This window comes from Protopterus annectens, chromosome 14.part0, assembly GCF_019279795.1.
Source record: "Protopterus annectens isolate FY-2018-M chromosome 14.part0, PAN1.0, whole genome shotgun sequence".
Classification (NCBI taxonomy): Eukaryota; Metazoa; Chordata; order Ceratodontiformes; family Protopteridae; genus Protopterus; species Protopterus annectens.
Genome location: NC_056748.1, coordinates 916,758,698 through 916,776,938, shown reverse-complemented (window position 1 = coordinate 916,776,938; position 18,241 = coordinate 916,758,698).

Here is an 18,241-nt window from a genome sequence, read left to right as displayed (position 1 = left end):
ATCCAAGGAGCACTGGAATAAGACTAAATGTGACACCCCATACACTACATTAAAACACAATGGCAAATAAATTAGTTTTTCTTGCACTGCAGTCTTACTGAGCTGTACACCATTTAGTTGTCCACAAAGTAGACTTTTCAATTGCTTATATGCTTCCTACCACAGTATTCCCTTAGTCATGCTATATTCCGCACAATAAATAATGGGTCATCACTTTTTTGTATATTTACATATTTTGCTACATGCGTGAAAAAATATTCTGCCTTGTTGCTATTACAGTGTGCCATTATCAGTGCATAGGAAAGAAGTACGACTGTGTAAGTAAACTTACCATGACAGCAGATGTTTGCATCGATCACTGTTACAGTAGCCTACGCTATATGGGAATTATCCTGCCAGCATCAGATCAGCCCTTCCAGACAGCCTCCAAAACCTTGGGTCTCAGTAGAGGCCTGCAAATCTGTAGAAGCGGGTATCAGGGGCTGCAAAAGCACCTCATTAAGTACCGCCGGACTGGTGACTAGCTTAACATCAGGCCTTTTTACTCCAGACTCCAAGTCACAGTTACCTAGGATCTAGACTGCAACTAGCCAAGCATGGCCCAACTCAGTAATATGTACATAGGGGACAGCAGGAACAGGGAACAGGGAAGCAAAGTGAACTGGATAGCTACCCAAACTCATGCAGAAATCCATGACTGAGCCAATGGGGAGAGGGAACTGGTACCGCAACAGTGAATCTACTTGAATATCTACAATTATGCTAAGTTTCTAACACAACTGTGCTATGTTCCTTGTAGATCACTGTTGTAGTACTAACTCTTGGGATGCCTCCTATAGTTTACCAACAGTAGATGGTTGACCAGGAACAGAAGCAGTGGACACCATTCCCTGCAGGATAGCGGAGACCAAACCTGCACAGCCCTGGCCATTGCGCTGAAGTTATAGCGTTTGGCAAAGGTGTGGACAGAAGGCTAAGTGGCTGCTTCCAAAATAGCCTGGGTATAGACCCCTCTAAGAAAAGCTGTGGTGACAGCAGTGGCCCTACTAGAGTGAGCTCTTACCTTCTAAAAGTATTTTGTTTCCCATAACTGAGACAACAAAAGGTTCTACAGCTGGCAATCCATTTAAATATTGTTGACAGGACTGCCTTCTTTTCCATTTGCAAAGGCAACAAACAAAGCTGGTCTGACCTTCTACTTTATTTAGTTCTATCCAAGTAAAATCTGAATTACCTGTGCACATTAAATGAATACAAAATCCACCCCCCATTCTGTGGGAAAGAAATAACACAAGTGCAGCGTCTGGTTTAAGGAGAGTTCAATAATTAGCTTGGGCATGAAGGTATAACTTTTGTATAAGGTGACTCTATCCTTATGGAAAATTAGGAAGGGCTCTCAAAACATAACAGTCAAGTTTAGAGATTCATCTAGCTGATGTCAAGGCTATGACCAGACAGCCTTTCCAGGCAGAAGCTTGATGGAGACAGAAACAGCTAGCTCAAAAGGTGGTGAAGCTATTTTTTCCAAAATAAAACTGCGGCCTCAAAATGGTGATATTTCTTTTTTGGGAAGCCTCAGTTGAAAGACCCATTTCAAGAATGGTTTTACAGGCAGTTGTGACAACAATGGGGGGAGGGGGCAATGGCAGACAAGCAGATATGGCTGAAGCATGTACCTTGATATATGCATAAGACAGACCTTCTTTAAAAATGACTGACAGGTAAGTGAGGACCATAGAGGAGAGCTTGGGTCTGGACCTGTTAAGTCCACAATGAGAACTTTTTCCACTTAGCTAGATAGAATTTCTTAGTGTTGGGTTAGTATTTCTTAGTGTTGGGTTTTCTGGCCCCTTGCAGTATGCATTACAGGTCCTCAAAGTGTGTCTACAGGTGTGAGAAAGTACAGTTGTGTACCTACCATAAATGTAGATGTTCGAGTGTATTCATTGTTGCAGTCATTACACTTGGGTTATCCTGCTGGCAGGCTACCTGCAGTCGGCCTGAATTCCAAAGTCCTGGTCTGGCGTCGGTTGCTGTCGCCTCTTCCCTGACGTCAGTGCTCCAGGGGTATAAAAGATGCAGCCAACGCCATTTTCTTCAGTTTTTCTTGCCCCAGATGTCAGGTGCCCCCAAAAGGGTAGGCTAAAAAATTCTGATCATAAAAAAGCATGCACATAAACTTAATCTACAAGCAAATACACCACATAGGTTGTATAGAATAGAGAAGTACAGATAAGTCCTAGCAATGAAAGAGGGATGGTGGGAGGGTAACCTGGACTGCAACAGTGAATACACTCGAACATCTACATTTATGGTAGGTACACAACTGTACTATGTTCATTGTGTTTCACTGTTGCAGTCATTACACTTGGGTTGAATCCCAAAGCTGAGGTTGGGTGGCTGGTCCTAAATAGAATTAGGAGTGGCTATGAGGCCCTGCAGAACTGCAGTGGCAAAGCCTGCTCTGGATTTAGAGTAATGAGGTAAGTGGTAGTGCTTTGTGAAAGTGTGCACTGAAGTCCAGGTCGCAGCCTCCAAAATGTCCTTGGTTGGTACTCCTCTGAGGAAGGCTGCTGAAGTGGCTGCTGCTCTGGTAGAATGTGGTCTAATGCCCTTAGGCACTGATTTGCCATGTTGTGAATAGCAGGAACGAATGCAGTGGCCTATCCATTTTGAAACATTTTGTTTTGAAATAGCTTTCCCTTGCGATCCTGCAGCATATGCCACTAAGAGTTGCTCAGTCTTTTCTGAAAGCTTTAGTCTTGTCCAAGTAAAAGCGTAGCTGTCTGTGTATGTCCAAAGAATGCAGAAGTCTCTCCCCCTTATTCTGCGGATTTGGATAAAAGGTAGGCAAATGTATAGTTTGGTTAAGGGCCACACTGGACACTACCTTAGGCATAAATGTTGGGTTTGTCCTTAGAGAAAACCTGTCCGGATGGAAAATAATAAAAGGTTCCACAGCCATTAGTGCCTGTAATTCTGAGACTCTTCTTGCTGAAGTTATTGCTAGGAGAAGAGCTGTTTTCCATAATAAGTATTTTATCTCAGCTGTACTGGCTGGCTTAAAAGGGGGCAGTGTGAGTTTTTCCTAGACAAAATTGAGGTCACATGCAGGTATTGGAGCTCTTCTTGGTGGTCTTATGTTTTTTGCCCCTCTGAGATACTGCCTTAGCAGTGGATGAGAGAAAATAGGTGGGTCCGTATTGTAATGAGCTGAAATGGCAGAGGCATGGATCTTAATTGATGAGAAGGATAAGCCTTTGTCCAGCATCTCAGTTAGGTATTGTAAAATCTGAGGAATATTTGGAGCAAGTGTGTCAATTCCTTGTGCTTGGTTCCAAGCACAGAATTTCTTCCATTTTTCTGCATAAGATTTTCTGGTTCTGGACCTCCTGGCCTCCAAAATAACATCCATAACTGCTTTAGAGAGAGGTGTATTCTGAATGGTTACATTATCCTCCATGCAGTCAGATTTAGGATTCTGAGTTGGCTGTGGAGGATCTGATTTTGTTGGGTCAGCAAATTAGGAATTTGAGGTAATGTCCAGGCTGGGCCTTGAGACAAGCTCTTTAGGATTGGGTACCAGTGCTGGCGTGGCCAATCTGGGGCAATCAGGATCATTATTGGCTTTTCTTGTCTGACTTTTAGGAGTACCTTGGGGAGAAGAGGCAGAGGAGGGAAGGCATATACTGAGAGGGCTTTCCAGCTGAATGAAAGGGCATCCACTTTCCATGCTTGTTTGTGATAAGTCCGAGTGCAGAATCTTTGTAGCTGGCAGTTGTGAGGGGAGGCAAATAGATCTATGTCTGGGCATCCCCATTTCCCTGCTATCATTCTGAAGATTTGTGGATCTAGTTTCCACTCGTGAGGATCCATGTGGTTTCTGCTTAGTTCGTCTGCCAAGGTATTTGTCCTTCCTGGCAGGAATTGTGCTTGCAGGTGTACTTGATCAGTCAATGCTGTGTTCCACAAAGTCATGGCTTGTCTGCAGAGGGGGTAGGAATGTGTGCCTCCTTGCTTGTTTATGTACCACATGACTGTAGTATTGTCAGTCTTTATCAGCAGTTGTCCTGGATGAAGTAGATCCTTGAAGGTTGTCAGGGCATTCTGTACAGCTAGCATCTCTTTTTGATTGATATGAAGATGCATTTGGTTTGCGGGCCATGTACCCTGAATACATTTTCCTGCCATGTGGGCCCCCCAGGCATAATCTGATGCATCTGTTGTTAGTGTCTGCCTGGCTGTGGGTAAAGTGAATGGCTGTCCCTTGTTGTGGTGACAGGCCTGCACCCACCATCAAAACTCCATTTGCAGGCAGGGAATGAGGGTAATTAATGTTTCCAGGCTGTGACAATGTTGAGTCCAAACACTTTTTAGATACCATTGTAGTTTCCTCATATGCAGTCTTGCATATGGAATTAGCAGAATGCAGGATGTCATAAAGCCCAAAGCTGGCAGAATTTTTCTTGCAGACAACTGGGTCTTTGCTGCCATCATTTCGAAGTAAGAGTCAGTTGCCTTTATTTGTCTGGCGTGAGATAAGCCATCTGGGCAGTTGTATTTAAGCTTGCACCCAGGAATATTACCTCTTGAGAGGGTACCAGTTTTGATTTCTTTTCGTTCACTGTGTACCCTAGGCAAGTTAGTAATCTTTTTACAAATGCCAGATGCTTCAGTAGAATGCCCTTGTTCTCCGCTTGAATAAGGCAGTCGTCCAAGTAAGGATATATTTGTATTCCTCTTTGTCTGCAAAATGCAATTACTGGTGCCAGGCATTTTGTGAAGACTCTGGGCGCAGTAGATAAGCCAAAGGGCAGTGCAGAGAATTGGCAGTGCATTGCGCCAGCTATGAATCTGAGGTATCTTATGCAAGATTGTCTGATTGGGACATGCAGGTATGCCTCTTTGAGGTCCAAAGTTACAAGCCAAGCCTTCTTGCCCAGCATGGGCAGAAGCTGCTGCAAAGTCAACATTTTGAATTTTGGAACGTTCAGAATAGACAGGTCCAGTATTGGTCTCCAGGCTTTGTCCTTTCTGGGTACCAAGAAAAGTCTTGAGTAAAAATCCTTGTCCTTGCTCTTGCTGTGGTACTCGCTGAATAGCCCTCCTTGTCCATGAGGGATGAAACTTGTTTTTGTGCCTCTGCCCATTGATTGTGTGGCAGGTCTGGCATACCTTTTGTCTTTGGAAGGGTGTGAAAGTGGAACATGTAGCCCTGAGACACTATATTTAAGACCCATTTGTCCTGGGTGATCATGTGCCAATTTGTGAAAAAAGTGCTAGTTTTCCCCCTAAGGGTGCTGCCAAAAGGCAAGTGTTTGGCACTGGCAGAGGAAAGTCATTGGGACTTTTTCCTGTATGGCTGTGATTTGTCTTCTCTGCTTTTGGAGGTAGAAGCACCTCATTGTTTAGGCCTGTATGAGCCTTGGGGCTGGGATCTGCCTCTAGGACGTCTGTATCTGCATCTTTGTGGCCTGTCTGACGCTGGAAAGGACCAATTCTTAGAAGGCCAGTTCCTGCTAAATATGGGTGGCTGTACTTGTAGGAAATCCTTAACTGTCTGCATGGATTTCACTTTATCCTCCATTTTCTTCAACACCTCTTCTGCCTTAACACCAAAGTATCATGCTGTAATGGAGCATCCAATAATTTTGCTTTAACATGATCAGGCAGATTCTGTTCCTTTAACCAAGCATGCCTTCTAATGACAGAACCCGTGACAGCGGCCCTGCAAGAGGCCTCCAGTGAATCAAAACCACATTGCAAAGTATGCTTTCCCACTTGTTCAGCTGCAAGGAATGAATCCTGCATCTCCTTGTTATCAGAACATTCAGAATTTGTCAACATTTTCTGTTTTAGCAGTGACATTAAGTATTGCTGATATTTAAGCATATGAAACTGACAATTTAAAGCCCTTACAGCCACGGTAGCAGAAGTGTAAACTTTTTTCCCCCATCTGTCCAGTGCCCTGGAATCCCTATCAGAGGGGACAGGGTTTTTTGCAGTGGAAGCCTTGACCCCTTTGGGACCCTGGGATACAGTTTCTGGGTCAGCAGCAGGGTTTTTATATAGAAATTTATGAGAGTCTGGAACCCTGTAGTATATGTCTGGCTAAACAGGTGCAGGGGGTAAAGAGTCAGGAGACAGGCCAGACTCTGAAAATACATCATCTACAATGTCTAGAACAGGTGGAATAGCAAGAGGTCTGTGCTGAGGTAGTAAAAGAAAGTCTCTGAGCCTTTTCTTAGATTCTGAGTAATCTTTGCTCTCCCAGTGAAAATGCTCCCTCATGGTATGTAGGGTTTCCCCAAAAGAATAATCCTCAGGAGGAGAGGCTGAAGGAATAGATTCTTCAGCATCAGAATCCTCATAGGGAGGAAGAGAGTATCCCTGTTCAGAAGAGGAGTCAGAGGAAATGGAAACCCGATCAGAAGAATCATTCTGTCTCTTGCCTAGGCCTCTTATCAGGAGGGGGATGGGAACTCCTGATCAAAGTAATTAGGTCTTCGGCCATTTTAAGCATCTGTTTCTTAGGCATGGAAGTCTGTCCAGGAGAATGCTGTACTTGTTTCTTTGTCTTTAGAGCTGTTTTTGCCTCTGAAGCTGAGGTTTGCTTGACATATAACTGTGTAGGTCTGAAAACACCCTCAGAAGCCGATGCCTGCTCAGCGGCTCCGGACCCATCTGAGAGAATAGTTTCAGAGTGTCCAATACCTTGAGGCCTAGTCAGCTCCATGTGGGAGTCGAAAGCGGCCTGTGGCTCTGAGGTAGCGGGTGCCAGGGGCTGTGAAAGCGCATCACTGAGAACTAGCGAAACCAGCTACTGGCCTAGCGGAGGCCTCGTCATCGGTTTTGGACCTTGGATGCCTGTCCTTTTCCTTGCGTTTTTTATAAACTCCAGTTGTCGGCTGTTCCGATGGCATTATATAATTAAATCTTCGGCCAAAGAAATGAAAGGCAAAATCGTACAGACGCTTAATAGTGCGTCGGTTAAATCTAGCACAAAACCGACAGATAGCAATATCGTGGTCAGGGCCTAGGCAAGGAATACAGTAAGAATGAAAATCCTTATGAGGTATTTGCTTCCCACAAGAAATACAATTGTTAACTTTTTCTGGCATCGGTCTGGAGCAAGAAAAAAGTTTCCCCAATGGGGTACTTAGCTTTAATGAAGACTTCGGATCTGAAATTCGATTTGAAAATCTCAGGAGTCGGCCGACCGGCACTTGCAAACTGTTTTGCTTTGGGCACCGCGCGGTAAGAAAGACGGAAGAAAATGGCGTCGGCTGCATCTTTTATACCCCTGGCGCACTGACGTCAGGGAAGAGGTGACAGCATCCAACGCCGGACCAGGACTTTGGAATTCAGGCCGACTGCGGGTAGCCTGCCAGCAGGATAACCCTAGTGTAATGACTGCAACAGTGAAACACGATGAACATCGTGACAATGTTGTGCCCAAACTGATTTGAGATATCACTGAATTTTGCTCATATGCAGTCTGACAAAGGAAATCATCTGTACTGCTAATGCCATGTATCCCAAGCCCCTCAGAATCTTTCTTGCAGATGTCATTCCCAAACTTGAGGGGGACAGAAGCTAAGAAGTCAGAATATAGATTTTTTCCTGAGGGAAGAAAGCTGTCATGCAGGAGGAACCAGTAGACATCCCACAAACACTAGGATTTGAGAGGGTTTAAGGGTGGATCTTCTTCATGTTTAGAGTTAAGCCTAGATGTAGAAGAAGGTTGACTGTAAATTGTAAATCCTGTAATGTTTTTTGTACTGAAGTGGCCTGAATCAAGTAATTTAAGCAAGGATAAATGGAGATACATTGGAGTCTGCAGAAAGCTACAGCAGCAGACAGGCATTTTGTGAAAACTCTCGGTAAAGTAGAAAGACTAAAGGGCAAAGAACATTGAAAATGATATACTGGAAAAAAACCTAAGAATTTTCTGTGATTTGGATGGATAAGAATATGAAGGTAGATATCGGTCACACCCAAGGTAACCAAATAAACCTGAGGGGGAAAATCATAGGAAGTAAACTTTGGAGAGATAGGAATTTTTGGTATTTTCAAAAACATGTTTAAGTTGGAAAAGTCCAAAATGGGTCTACATGACCTTTTGTTGGAATTTGGAAGGCTCTGGAATAAACGTGTTTTCCTTCTTGATGAGCAGGGACTACTTCTAGGATTCCCTGAAGGAGTAACTCTTGTAAGAATGGAAGAACTAGGTGGTGTTGGCCTACAGTCTCCTGAGGGGTATCTGCTGCAACTGGGTGAAATTTACAGAAAAGTTTGAAATTATTTTGGATGATGTTCAGTACCCAATTGTCTGATTTTATCATTCTAAAAAAGGTAAGTCAATGTAAAAACCTACCTGAAAGGCTGGAATGGGGGTTGGCCAAGGTAGAGGGAGGGGGGCAGGAAAGATGAAAGTCATAAAAGATTTTTTTTTTTTAATCAGCAAAGATCCTTTGGATCCCTTAAAATCTGACTTCGGTTTGCTCTGCCACTTCTCTTGGAGAAAGTCTTCCCTTCCTGCTGAGAATTCTGACCTTTGTGGTAGAAATGACCAGATTTAGAGGGATAGTTCCTTCGTAACTTAGGAACTGGGAAGAAAAAAAGTTGCATTAAATCCTGCATAGTTTCACCCTTTTCTTACAAATTTCAGATTAAGATTTCAACAGTAGCTTGTCCAAAAAGATTATCATTATCTAAAGACTTGGCCTTAACATCACCAATCAAAGGCTGAAGTCAAAACCAGGAATGCTTCCTATGGACAGATCCAGTAGCTGTTGAAAGAGGCATCAGAAGCATCAATCACATTTGATGAAATGTCTTGTGACCTGGGTAACAGAGTTGAGCATATTTTGCATGACATGTTAGTTGTCAAAATCGGGGGTATCAGAAATGAACTTTTGCTTATTAGCAAAGACAGATATGCACCTAGTCATGACAATTTGGTAATTTATGGCACAGGAAGATAAAGCAGCAGAGGCACACAATTTCTTTCCACACCTATCCACATCTCTGGTGTCATTGTTTGGCAAAGCATTATAAAAAGGCAGCAGCTTAAAAACCTTAACAGATTCAATAGACACAGCAGCAAGATCAGGTGGTAGGTTCACTGATTCACCTCAGAACACGTCTACCTAACCATGCTCCCATAAAGTAATGCAAAAAAAGGAACCAATTCCCAGAAAGATAAAAAGGAAAGTTCTGCTAAAAAAAAGGAGCTAAGGAAGTAGTCCCAAAAATAAGCTTTGGGCTGATCTGCACAATCAACCAGAAGTAGCTCAAAAAGATGAAAATCTAGAAGGGATAACTATGGGAAAGATGGTTGAGACAGACAGTGAAGACAATATTAGACACAAAAATTATGTATTTACAGTATTGCCAGATTTGTCTTGTCTTCTTCTGACTTCTGTCTTCTTCTGACCATCTGAACCTCTGGGACAGAGTCCACGGCCAAATAAACCAGGGTGGCATCAAGAAAGATTTAGCAAAATTGTAGAGCCAAAGGTAGACCAGATATGAAATGTACATCTAATTTGTAATTACTTACAAGGACATGAGTGGTAGACCTTGTAGTAGCTGCACAAAATTCATATAAAGATGAATGTGCAAAAAAGCCAGCTGAAGTAACAACAGCTCCTGTAGAATTGACTCTAGGCTTGCCATTTAAATTGATACATTTCAATGAATACACAAAATAAATACAAATTGGACAGCCATTTGGATAAGGTCACCTTTGAGCCAGGACTACTTTATCAAGTACTGGAGAAGACAAAATGCAGTTTTGATTTTTTGAATGTTTTAGTTCTCACCAAAAAAAAAATCTCAGTTGATGATGAACATCCAAACAGTGCAGCAGGTATTCTCCTTTGTTGATGAAGCTATGGAAGAAAACAGGTAAATGGATTGGCTAATTCAAGTTTAAGTCAGAGGCTACTTTAGGTAGAAAAGAACAGTTGGTACTTACAGACACACATCCTTACGAAAAACAAGATAAGGAGGTAAGCAAGACAAGGCTTGAAATTGCAAAACCCTCCTTGCAGAAGTACAGAGAGTGACAATGTTGTGCCCAAACTGACATGAGACACTACTGAAGTTTCCTCATATGGAGTCTGACAAAGGAAATCATCTGTAATGTTGATGCTATATACCCCAGGCTGGAGGGTGGCAATATGGACGACAGTATATGAATTGCAACCAATATATTATATTACTTGCACTGGTTCCAGACTGGACTTGTAGTTCATAGTGATGCTCATGGATAGACACAGTTGAAGAAAGTAGTCCTTGGTTTGGATTAGCAATGTCTTTGCGGTTGTTGGAGGGAGCAATTTATCCAGGTAAGGAAAGACCTTGAATCCCTGTAGCCTGAACAAGGTGGCCACCACTGCCATACACTTGAACACTCGGGGGGGGGGGTGAGCCCAAAGGTCAGCACTTGAAACTGCTAATGGCTGTTTATTAGAGGGAAGTGCAGGAACCTCCTGGAGTGCCTCCCTGGGGATACTGTGGATATGGGATACTCTCAATGTCTACTGAGCACATCCAGTCATCCTTCCTCAGCAGACAGAGAATGGACTGTCACTATCCAGAGCATGGTCTGTTGGACATAATGATTCTGCATGCTTTGGTCTAGAATGGGTCTGAGGTCCTTGTTTTTCTTGGGCACTAAAAAGAATATTGAACAGACCCCAGATCCTTTCTGGTCTTTTGGGATCTTTTGGACAATTCTGTTGAGAAGCAGTTTCTTATTTCCACTGCCTCTTCCCCTCACTGATGGGGTGGAACATCAGGAAGAGAGCTTTGCTTCTATTTTGCAGCACAGAGAAAGTGAATGGAATAATCTCTGGAAATGACTCTCAACACCAAAGCATTTGAAGTGATTGTCTCCCAACCTCCTGTGTGGACAGACAAGTGCTCCCAACTGACTCCAAAGAGTAGCAATCAGGCAACCCTTCAGGGACAATGAAGGGGAGCCCAGAAGGTCTGGCTTTGTAGATCGCCCTTCCCTCTTGGGCAGTGTCCACTGAAATTTCCCCCACTGCCATGGGGTCACCCTCACCATGAGCATCTTGTAAAAACTATTATAACCCTTCTGGTTCCTGGAAAAGGATCTCTATGTGGTGGAGAAATGGACCTCTACAGCAGACAGTGTCACTGCTTCTTGTTCAAGTGCTCCCACCTGCCTCCAAAGACTAGCAATCAGGCAACCCTTCAGGGGCAATGAATGGGACGCCCAGAAGTTCTGGTTTTGTAGATTGTCCTTCCCTCTGGGCAGTGTCCACTGAAATTTCCCATGGGGTCATCCTCATCATAAGCATCCTGTAAAAACTGTTATAACCAGTCTGATTCCTGGAAAAGGATCTCTATAGGGTGGAAAAATTGACCTGTATAGCAGACAGTGTCTTTGCTTCTTATTCACTCCAGGTCAATGTATCTTTGACTCTGGGATCAAAAAGAGTGGCACCATCAGAAAGGGCATTTAGAAAGTACACTTTGAAGCAGTCAGAGAAGTTACATGAATTAAGCAAGGCATGGTGTCTCATGGTAATACTGCTGCTGCAAGAGTCATAAAATTTGCAAAAGTCGACAGAAGCCTCATAACTACATTTGTGATGAGTTGCATAATACACAGCTTGAGCTTCCAGGGACCTCTGAGTATCTGATATCTCAGAGATGAAATCCCTTTGGAGCTTGGTTCCTTGAGCCAAGTCATTCAGCCCACATAAAGCAAAGGTGGCTGAAGCAAAGTTGTGCTTCTACAGCTGGTCTAAAGCCCAAGACTACATGTTTAGTGGGGCCTTGCCTCAAAATGATCTATCCTTGGGAGAGATTACCACTTCGCAGGTTTCAGGGATTTTCTCTACCATGTCGGGTTCTCTCCAAACCCTCTGGGACTCCAAATCAATGAGGGCATCTGGGGTGGGGAACCAGCCAGGATATGGATGGGCCTCAACCAAAGGTTTCAAGAAATACAAGCCCTTTGGGGATAGGGGCTTCAGTGAGCCATCACCCATGTTGTCCCATCACCATTTTGTCCCATCAAAACTAAAAAGTCACCAAAAGAAAAGTCTTTGCAGAGGAATTTTGGTCAGTTGAGATGGATAGAAAAGACAACATTGGATCCTGTTTCTATAGGTGCATGAGGCTGTGATTCAGGTACCACAGATGCAGAAAGGAAAGTGCCTTCTACAGCTTCCAATACAGGTCGAATTGCAGATGGCCTAGGGATATCCATGTGCAACAAATCATATCATCTCTGTTGGATGTCTTATATCATTCTACTTTGCCATATGAAAAGCTGTATCATTTTTATTAAGTGTCACCAAAGGATATCTCTTCCTGAGAAGAGTCAGGAAATGGAGCGCGAAAAGCTCAGTATCATATTCTATAGAAAAATGAATCTGAGAAGAATAAGAAAATAATACAATCTCAGAATCAGACAAAGAATCCTCTTCAAAAGTGTCCCTTTTTCGTTTTTAAGAGGTGAAGAGAAACACCAAAGTGCCTGCAAAGACATTAAAGCCTTTAAAACCAGTGAGAAAAATTATAACACTCCCACTGAAGATCAAAAAGTACAGTTTTGTACCTACCATAAATGTAGATGTTCAAGTGTAAACACTGCTGCAGTCATTACACTTGGGTTATCCTGCCGTCAGGCGGCTCCCCAGTCGGCCTGAGTTCCAAAGTCTTGGTCCGGCGTCGGCTGCTGTAGCCTCCTCCCTGACGTCAGTGCGACAGGGGTATACAAGATGCAGCCGACGCCATTTTCTTCAGTTTTTCTTGCCGCAGATGTCAGGTGCCCCCAAATAGGTAGGCAATTCAAACTGTTAGTAAAATATACAAAAGAAAAGCAAACAACCATTCTTAGTTACCAGCAAATACTCCCCATAGGCAGTAAAGAGTAGATGACCTAGGTACGTACCAGAAAGTATGAGGGGAAGGAGGGAGGGTAACCTGGACTGCAGCAGTGTTTACACTCGAACATCTACATTTATGGTAGGTACAAAACTGTACTATGTTCATCGTGTTACACTGCTGCAGTCATTACACTTGGGTGGAATCCCAAAGCTGAGGTAGGGAGGCTGGATCTATAAGGCATTAGGGGTGGCTATAAGGCCCTGCAGCACAGCAGTGGCGAAGCCTCTGGATTTGGAGTATAAAGGCAAATGGTAATGTTTGGTGAGGGCATGTACAGAACTTCATGTTGCTGCTTCCAAAATATCCTTGGTAGGTACTCCTCTGAGGTAGGCAGTTGAAGTGGCTGTTGCCCTGGTGGAGTGAGATCTAATGCTGCTAGGTACAGGTTTCCCATGGTGAGTGTAGCAGAAACGTATACAATGTCCTATCCATTTTGAAATAGTCTGTTTTGAAATGGCTTTTCCCTGTGCTCTTGCAACATATGCTACCAATAATTGCTCAGATTTTCTGAAAGCTTTGGTTTTGTCCAAGTAGAAGCGTAACTGCCTGTGAATGTCCAAAGAATGCAGTAGTCTCTCCCCTTTGTTCTGTGGTTTAGGATAAAAAGTTGGCAAGTGAATAGTTTGGTTTAGAGCCACACTTGATACCACCTTTGGCATAAAAGTAGGGTTAGTTCTTAAAGACACCCTGTCCTGGTGGAAGATGAGGAAAGTTTCCACTGCCATTAGTGCCTGTAATTCTGAAACTCTTCATGCTGATGTTATTGCCAGTGGTAGAGCAGTTTTCCAAGAGATGTATTTTAATTCTGCTGTGTTAGCTGGCTCAAAAGGGGGTAAAGTCAATTTTTACAAAACAAAGTTGAGGTCCCAAACTGGTGTAGGTGCTCTACGGGGCGGTCTTATGTTTTTAGCCCCTCTGAGGTACTGTTTGAGAAAAGGATTAGAAAAAATTGGTGGATCTGTGTTGTAATGAGCACAAATGGCTGAGGCGTAGATCTTGATGGATGAGAAGGAGAGGCCCTTGTCCAGCATCTCAGTTAAGTATTGAAGTATCTGAGGGATGTTTGGGACAAGAGGGTCAAGGCTGTGTGCTTGGTTCCAGGCACAGAATCTCTTCCATTTATCCGAGTAGGCTTTCCTGGTGCTAGGCCTTCTGGCCTCCAGAATGACATCCATAACAGCTTTGGAGAGAGGCATTGCTTGCTTGACTAAGGAATTTTCCATGCAGCTAGATTTAAGGTCTTTAGCTGGCTGTGAAGTATCTGATTGTTGTGCTGTGTCAGCAACTGTGGGATTTTGGGCAAAATCCAGGGTGGTTCTTGTGCCAAATTCTTTAAGATTGGGTACCAGTACTGGCATGGCCAGTCTGGTGCAATCAGGATCATATTTGGCTCTTCTTGCCTGGCTTTTATGAGTACCTTTGGAATAAGAGGTAAAGGAGGGAAAGCGTACACTTGCAGGTTTTTCCAACTGAATGAGAGGGCATCCACTTTCCATGCTTGTGGATGGTAGCTCCTTGTGCAGAATTTCTGTAACTGGCAGTTCATTGGGGATGCAAACAGATCTATGTCCGAGCTCCATCATTTCTGTGTGATCATTCTGAATATTTGTGGGTTCAACTCCCATTTGTGGGGGTCCACGATGTTTCTGCTTAGGTCGTCTGCCAGTGTGTTTTTCTCTCCTGGCAGGAATTGTGCTTGCAGATGAACTTGGTAGTCTAGAGCTGTGTTCCACAAGGTCATGGCTTGTCTGCATAGGGGGTAGGAGTGTGTGCGCCCACTTGCTTGTTTATGTACCACATAACTGTGGTGTTGTCTCTGTCTTTAGTAGTAGCTGTTCTGGATGCAAGCAGGTCCTTGAAAGCCATAATTGCATTTTGTACAGCTAGCATCTCTTTTTGATTGATGTGGAGATGTCTTTGCTCTGTGGGCCACTCGCCCTGAATACATTTTCCTGCCATGTGTGCTCCCCAGGCGTAATCTGATGCATCTGTTGTCAGTGTTTGCCTGGCTGTGGGTTGAGTAAAAGGCTGTCCCTTATTGAGGTAACAAGCTTGAGCCCACCATCGAAACTCCTGTTGAAGGCAAGGAATTAGTGGAATAACGGTTTCAAAATTTTGACAGTGTTGAGACCATACACTCTTTAGGTACCATTGTAGTTTCCTCATATGCAGTCTGGCATATGGAATTAGTAGTATGCAAGATGCCATGTAGCCCAAGGCCTGCAGAATTTTTCTTGCAGGGAGTTGGGTCTTTGTTGCCATCAAATGAAAGTATTGAGTCAGTTGTCCTTGCTTGTCTGGCGTGAGATAAGCCATCTGGGCCGTTGTGTTCAAGCTGGCACCCAGGAATATTATCTGTCGTGAGGGCACTAGTTTTGATTTCTTTTCGTTTACTGTGTACTCCAGGCAACTTAACTTTTTCTTTGTACGCCAGATGCTTTAGAAGAATGTCCTTGCTCTCTGCTTGAATCAGGCAGTCGTCCAGGTATAGATAAATTTGAATTCCTTTTTGCCTGCAAAATGCAATTACTGGTGCCAGGCACTTTGTGAAGACCCTGGGCGCAGTAGATAAGCCAAAGGGCAGTGCAGAGAATTGATAGTGCATTGAACCAGCTAGAAATCTGAGGTACCTTCTGCAGTTTTGCCTGATAGGGACATGCAGGTATGCCTCCTTGAGGTCCAAAGTCACAAGCCAAGCTTTCTTGCCCAGCATGGGAAGAAGCTGCTGTAGTGTTAACATTTTGAATTTCGGAATATCCAGGTAAGTGTTTAGAGAAGAAAGGTCCAGAATGGGTCTCCAGGCTTTGTCCTTTCTGGGAATCAAAAAGAGTCTTGAGTAAAATCCTTGTCCTTGCTCCTGTGGTGGTACCTTTTGAATAGCTCTCATGTCCATGAGTGCTGTAATTTGTTTTTGAGCCTCTGCCCATTGATTTGGTGGCAGATTTGGCATTCCTTTTAACCTTGGCAGAGTGTGAAAGTGGAACCTGTAACCTTGAGATACAATGTTGATAACCCATTTGTCTTTGGTGATGCAATGCCAATTGTGATAGAAAAGTGCCAGTTTTCCTCCTAAGGGTGCTGCCAAGAGAGAGCTGTTTGGCAGCTGTAGTGGAAAGTCATTGAGGCTGCTTTTTTATAAAGTTGAGGCCTGCCTTCCCCTTCTTTCTGGCCTGGTGTACCCCATTGTCGAGGCCTGTAAGAGCCTTGTGTCTGACCTCTACCTCTTTGGTCTATATCTGCCCCTTTGAGGTCTGTCTGTAACTGGAAAGGACCAATTCTTTGTTGGCCAATTTCTGCTAAAATGAAGAGGCTGAACCTGTAAGAAATCTTTCACCGTTTGCATAGATTTTGCCTTATCCTCGATCTTCTTTAATACCTCCTCTGCCTTAATTCCAAACAACACATCCCGCTGCAAAGGTACATCCAACAATTTGGCCTTAACATGATTTGGTAACGTATGTTCTTTTAACCAAGCATGCCTTCTAATGACAGAGCCTGTAACTGCTGCTCTACAGGAGGCTTCTAAGGAATCAAACCCAAATTGCAAAGTATGTTTTCCCACTTGTTCAGCTGCATGCAATAAATCCTGCATTTCTTTAAAATTAGGAGGATCTCATTCTGGAAGCATCTTTTGTTTCAACTGAGACATCAAAAATTGCTGATATTTTAGCATGTGAAACTGGCAATTCAAGGCTCTCATTGCTATAGTTGCAGGCGTATATACTTTCTTCCCCCATCTGTCTAATGTTATGGAATCTCTGACAGAGGGAACTGGGTTTTTTGCTGATGAGGCCTTAATCCCTTTGGGTCCCTGAGAAATAGTTTCAGGGTCAGCAACAAGGCTTTTGTATAGAAATTTGTGAGAGTCAGGGACTCTGTAATATCTATCAGGTTTAACTGGGGCTGGAGGTAAGGAGTCAGTGTTTAAGCTGGATTCAGTGTACACATCATCCACAATATCTAACACTGGCGGAATAGCAAGGGGTCTGTGCTGAGGCAGTAAAAGGAAGTCTCTGAGCCTTTTCTTGGATTCTGAGTAATCCTGGCCTTCCCAATGGAAATGCTCCCTCATGGTATATGTAAGGTCTCCCCAAAGGAGTAGTCCTCAGGCAGAGAGGCTGATGGAATAGATTCCTCAGCATCAGAATCCTCATAAGGGGGTAAAGAATATCCTAGGTCTGAGGAAGAATCTGAGGAAATGGACACCTGGTCGGAAGATTCATAGTCTGCATCCTGTCTGGGCCTTTTATCAGGAGGGGGATGGGACCCCCTGATTAGGGTAATAAGGTCTTCTGCCATTTTTAGCATTTGTTTCTTAGGCATGGAAGCCTGTCCTGGAGAATGCTGTGTCTGTTTCTTTGTTTTTAAGGGGGCCTTAGACTTAGCAGAGGGTTTAATGGTTAACTGAGTAGGTCTGAAAACACCCTCTGAGGCTGTGGATTGCTTAGCTACTTCGGTTCCCTCTGAAGGGTTGGTTTTGGTAAGCTGAAAACCTAGAGCGTCCGAAGGCCCAGCCAACTCCACGTGGGAGTTGGAGGCGGTCTGTGGTTCTGTAGAAGCGGTCGTCAGGGGCTGCGTAGGCGCCTCGCTGAAAACCGGAGAACCGGCGACCGGCCTAAAAGAGGCCTTGTCATCAGTTTTGGGCCTCGGATGCCTGTCCTTGTCCTTTTTATGTAATCCGGTTGTCGAAAGTTCTGACGGCATGGTGTAATTAAATTTTCTGCCAAAATAATGTCGGGCAAAATCAAATCGACGTTTAATAGTGCGCTTGTTAAACCTAGCACAAAACCGACAACCAGTGATGTTGTGGTCTGGGCCTAGGCATGGAATACAATAGGAGTGGAAATTCTTATGAGGCATTTGCTTCCCACAAGAAATACAGTTATTAACTTTTACTGACATCGGTCTGAGGCAAGAAAAAGTTTCCCCAACGGGGTACTTAGCTTTGTAGAAGACTTTGGTTCTGGATTCGGAATGAAAATCTCAGGAGTCGGCCGACCGGCACTTGCGAACTGCTTCTGCTTCGGGCACCGCGCGGCAAGAAAGACTGAAGAAAATGGCGTTGGCTGCATCTTATATACCCCTGTCGCACTAATGTCAGGGAGGAGGCAACAGCAACCGACGCTGGACCAAGACTTTGGAACTCAGGCCAACTGGGGAACCGCCTGACAGCAGGATAACCCAAGTGTAATGACTGCAGCAGTGTAACACGATGAACATCAGGACCTTCTGATGTACCTGCATAAGACTACCAGGTATATCTCCCAGAATAGAATCTGTGGTATACCTCCCGGTTTCCTCAGAT